Here is a 5,990-nt window from a genome sequence, read left to right on the forward strand (position 1 = left end):
CTGTACGCAAATCTACAATCGGTTTCATATTCTGTTCGTACCTTATCAATTGTGTTATTTGTTTTTTGAACAAGTTTGATTCATCGAAGTGATCACTCCTGCTGCGTTCAGTCACTTCACGTGATCCGCTCTCTTGTGTGATGTTGCGATGTCCACGGGTTTATTTAATGTTAGCTACGACCCGGCAGTTAAAAGTGTCTTCTCATTAAACTTGTATCTCGCGAATATGGCATTGCAAACGGCAGCGGGTCAGTTCACGTGCTTACGTGGGAGGCGTGATGACGCGATATATTTTGATATATATCAAAATACCCGTGCTTCGCAACGGCGAAGTACTGCTTTAAAATTTTTATTAAGAAGAACAGTAAACCTTTTTAAACTGAGGAAAATGAACCGGTTGTAATATGACCAAGCTGTGTGCTGAGTTTAGTCTTGAGCATGAAATCTAACGTGGTTTGTGCCCTTCAGAATGAAAACAGTTTGCATTTACCTCTTTAATAAAAGGCGAGCTTTTAAGCCTGAGAAATCACCCCGTAAATGCACACGTTTAATTGCACATGTGTTAATATGTATACTTACACAGTATTAAAAGACACTCAACAATTAACGTTATTTACCTTTGTTCCCGTGTTTGATAAAAGGCGAGCTTTTAAGCCTGAGAAATCACCCCGTAAATGCACATGTTTAATTGCACATGTGTTAATATGTATGCTTACACAGTATTAAAAGACACTCAAAAATTAACGTCATTTACCTTCGTTCCCGCATTTGACTCGTGCTGTAAATCTCTTTCTTGTTTTTAGTTCACGTGATTACGTAGGAGGCGTGATGACGCGATACGTGACTCCGCCTCCTCCATTAGAGTATATGGACAAAAAACAGGTTCCAGTTATGACCATTACGCATAGAATTTCGAAATGAAACCTGCCTAATTTTTGTAAGTAAGCTGTAAGGAATGAGCCTGCCAAATTTCAGCCTTCTACCTACACGGGAAGTTGGAGAATTAGTGATGAGTGAGTCAGTCAGTCAGTGAGTCAGTCAGTGAGGGCTTTGCCTTTTATTAGTATAGATGTATATATATATATATATATATATATATATATATATATATATATATATATATATATATATATATATATATATATGCAACATATATGATATGAATAGATCTAATCAATTAATCTTTTTCATTCTGTATAAAAAGTTGATGGGTTTAAAACCATTTAGGGAGATGACTTCAACTTTGAATGTTTTTGAGTAGCACTATGTTTTCATTGCAAAGTATAACTTTTTGTTTTTTTAACCTGATCCTCCACAAACTCCAAGCCCATAGTACAGTTAGCACTTTAGAGAATGTGTTTAATACTGCCAGTGACCAGTAGACCATTGTTGACTTTATAAATATTAAGGAGCCATTGTTTCTATCTATGATGACTCAATAAAGTCCAAGCTAATTACTGAAAAAAAGATTAAGTGAAGAGTTCAGGATTTAAGATTATAATTTATTGTATCATAAACAGTATTAAGGGCGGCACGGTGGCACAGTGGTAGCGCTGCTGCCTCGCAGTTAGGAGACCCAGGTTCGCTTCCCGGGTCCTCCCTGCGTGGAGTTTGCATGTTCTCTCCGTGTCTGCGTGGGTTTCCTCCGGGTGCTCCGGTTTCCTCCCACCGTCCAAAGACATGCAGGTTGGGTGGATTGGCGATTCTACCTTGGCCCTAGTGTGTGCTTGGTGTGTGGGTGTGTTTGTGTGTGTCCTGCGGTGGGTTGGCACCCTGCCCGGGATTGGTTCCTGCCTTGTGCCCTGTGTTGGCTGGGATTGGCTCCAGCAGACCCCCGTGACCCTGTGTTTGGATTCAGCGGGTTGGAAAATGGATGGCTGGATGGATAAACAGTATTAAGCCTCCCCTAAAAGTTAACATTCTGCACATGTAGCCTATCTGTGGCCATTTTGTAATACATTATGGTGCAAGTTGATGTTTCATGACCTTGGTAAAATCATATAGAGTTATTGGGAATGCCATGTTGTCCTAAGCTCTCCTAGACCTCCATCACTGCCAGGAAGGATAACTTGGTCAAGGCAGAATTGGAACAAAGTAACATAGTAGAACACAAGTAAGAGAACACAAAAGGTTAACAATATTACTGTTGTGAACTTATTAGTCCTGAAACATATGATTCTTGGTAAATTTCAAAATATATAGTCCCAAATACTTCCAATAATGCCCACAAGAGGGGGATATAGCACCAGACTCCAGCTAGTAATAAGGGAAAGCACTGATTCTTAATAAAAGAATAAGATTATATCACAAAATGCTCTGTAAATACATAAAGCTCAGTAGAGCACAAAAGGCAAAAAGAAGTTGCAGGCAAGGGCAATCCAATGCGAACAAGTCCCAATACACAATCTAATAGCGAAGTCAAAACAGAGCAAAATGGTAAAAATTCCAATGAATCCCAAATACTCAGAACTAAATTAAGCAACACCAAACTCCCAAGAAAATTCAAAATGATCTGCCAGGAACTATGGAAGACTTTGAGACTTATAAAGTTGCTGGCTGTGATTTGCAGGTGGCTCTGCCTCTTGGGGAACTACACACAAAACACAATGAACATAGACAAAAACAAAAATAAAGAATGATGCGCATTAACAACATAAATCAAAGAATCAAAATGAAACATTAAAACCAACTGTCTCAAGGTAGTTGTCACAATTAGTGCCTGGACAAAACAAAGGGGGATAAAACTGACAATAAGATATTATGAGCAGCACCAGCAGCGTACTTTGACATACTTTATGTAAATGCTCAGCCCAGTGGGACATCTCTGCACTTAATAGCTTGATTGTTCCAAAGTTGAAGGATCAACCATCAGCAGTAGTTTCATTGGGCCATTCAAGCAAAGGTGTCGCTGTTATATTTATAGTACTCACTTATATTTTTTATACTCCAGCCTTCTTTAAATTCCAGGGGCCTCATGTATAAACGGTGCGTACACACAGAAATGTTGTATAAAACCTAAACTTGGCGTAAAGCCACGCACATTTCCACGGTACCTCATTACTTGGCGTACGCAATTTCTCCGCTCGGTTTTGCAGACTGGCGGCACCCAGCGTCAAAGCAGTGCTACTGTTCCTGTGTGGTCACCCTTTCTTTCTTAGCTCCACATTCCTGATGCGGCTTTATAAATACACTGAAACTAACTGCATATTGTTTATTAGTGTAATGCATCTGATTGTAATTAACCTGCAGCAATATAATGGTCCAGGGAATAGCCATAGTATTCCAAATACCACAACTGCTTTAGTGTTGTAACTCTCACTGCATCTTCTTCTTCTTTCAGCTGCTCCCGTTAAGGGTTGCCACAGCAGATCATCTTTTTCCATATTACTCTCACAGCACCACTCGGAGTATTTATATCACTGTATCTGAGTGGGGAATCACAGCAGCAGCTGATCGGAAAGAGAATTATCAGTATACAGCATAAAGCAGATGCTGACTCAGCCACGGCAAAACACTTTAGAGACTTCCCAGTACGGACTTCGCGGTTTAGAAAAAGTTTCATCCCAAGAACTCTAAACGCACTCAATCAGTCCATCAAGTGCTCCTTGTAGAACTATTTACTTATAAGTACAATTACCTCACTGTAAACTTGCACTACAGTTGTAATATTGCACAACCTGTGCCACTTTATAAAGCGCGTATTTACATATGATGATGGTATTCATTTTTAAGATGAAATGCAGTAAAATATGTTGATTATATTATACAGATAAAACTTTAACTTCATTTAAATAATCTGTATTGTTAATAATTAAACATGTGAGGACACGGTGCCACAGCGCTAGCTAGTTCATGGATTGTTCCGGCATTGCGTTGTATTCTTGCGCTGACGTGACACTGGAAAGAGAGACGGATAGAATAATTAAACATGTACTACGAAGATATTTCAATGTTCCTTAAAAGTTTTGAAGAATCGGCGTTCTAAGCTTACAAATGGCTTCACGTCTATTACAGAGCTGATTGTGTGGCGATTGGGTATTTGGAGAAAGAAAAGTAAGGACAGGAATTGGAGGTTAGTACGTTTGAAAGAGACAGTACTGCTGTGATAAATTATGTCATTGAAGGTCGCGCATGGCGCAGCAAGCCTCTTGCGTGAGATATGAACAATCACTGCGCCACCGTGTTCCCATGTTTAATAACATGCTTTCATTCCTATCATCATGAAAAAGATATCACGTATACATCTCAGTATTTTAATTATTCAGAGAGCTGTAATATCACGAATGTAATGGATTATGTGTCCTGTTGGAGAAAGAGAAAGCCCGTTTAAGAAGCAGGTAGCGATTCACACACAGAGCACAAAGAAGATCAAATACAGAACAAAGCATTTAACATCCTACTTTAGTTACAATGGGATTTGAGAAACTAGTAAATTAAACGATTTTAAGATGAAGTTTATGATGTTCTACTTTAATGGCAAAATAAACTACGTGATTAAAGTGGAAATTTCGAGATTAAAGTTGACATTTCGTGCTTTTTTCCCACTGTGTGCCTATTTTTTTGTGTGTACCCTAATAAGCTTTCATATGACACTCAGACGGTGGGCTACGACTTGCCTTTTCACGGCGACTTTGATATGTGATTTCTTTTTTATTTCGGGCACTGTGCGACTTTGTGAACTTGAGCTTTCGAGTTTCTCCGACACTCTGTCACTCGATCAATTTCCTTTTGTTGATTATACCACTGTTTATACCAATAAATAGTACGTTTTTCCTTTGCCTCCACTTGGTATTCGCTGAAATTCTTAGATTTTCCCCCCCATGCTTTTCCCATTGTCTTTTCTCAGAAGGCTATTTATATCAATTTGCATATTCAAAGAGGCATAATTCTGGGAGGAGTTGGGGCAGGACAGAAAGCACGTGCACGTGCGTTACTTTTCACGCTGATCAGGATTTATGTAGTGGAAGAACGTGAAAGTTTGCGTACGTACAGATTCCTGCATCTGGATTTTTCTGTGTGTACGCACATTTTTCTGTGTGTACGCACATTCCTGCTTTTGTGCTTACGCCATGTTATAGTGTGAGTTCTACGCACGGCATTATACATGAGGCCCCTGGTCTACTGAAATGGTATGGTACTGAGGTTTGGAATTAGGCAGTAAAATATATTATATGTTAGGCTGTCAACTATACTTTTTCTTTGTTTGAGCTCCTCCCGGCAGGCAAACGCTTTAGGTCAATCCGCGTATGCACAAACAGACTAAAAAATAGCTTTTTCCCATCTGCCATAAACTTTCTGAACTCTGAATCTCCTCAGTCTGAGATCATTTTTAATTGAACATGTGCAATAAGCTATATTGGTAATGTGCGATATACTAATGTAATACAATATATAATATGTAATGTACTATTCATTAACTATGGAGGACTATTTTGGACAAAATTAAATAAATAAATAAATAAATGCTTAAATAAATTAAAGTTCTGTGAAATGTGAGCATAAATAAAAAAATGTATCATGAAATGAAGCCTTAATAAATAAATGTGCCATGAAATGAGAACATAAATAAATAAATGTGTCACGAAATATGTTGTTTGTTGCTTATTTATTTATTTCATTTTGTCCGTAACATTCCTCCAAACCATCATGAAATACGACTTGAAATAAAACTGTCACTTTCACTCGTCAAAGTTGAGAGGGTGGGCTCTAACACACCCTCTAGTTATTGATTTGTTGAGTGTTACCTTCAGCCTAGAGTAATCGAACTATGAGCCATATGATTCTCAAGGTACCAAAGCGCATGCTTAAAGTTGTGCTTGTGAGTGTCCATGGCGAATATGACTGCTACAAAAAGTTGCCCAGAGTTGCTACGTGAAGCGGCAGTTTTAATTCAGGAAGCTCTAACCTCTTCATCCCCTCAGGAATCAGCACATGAGGTTTCAGCTGTAAGTGCCCCACTTGATAGCCGAAGACCTACCCCCACTTTGTCG

This window comes from Erpetoichthys calabaricus, chromosome 9 (assembly GCF_900747795.2).
Source record: "Erpetoichthys calabaricus chromosome 9, fErpCal1.3, whole genome shotgun sequence".
Taxonomy (NCBI): domain Eukaryota; kingdom Metazoa; phylum Chordata; class Cladistia; order Polypteriformes; family Polypteridae; genus Erpetoichthys; species Erpetoichthys calabaricus.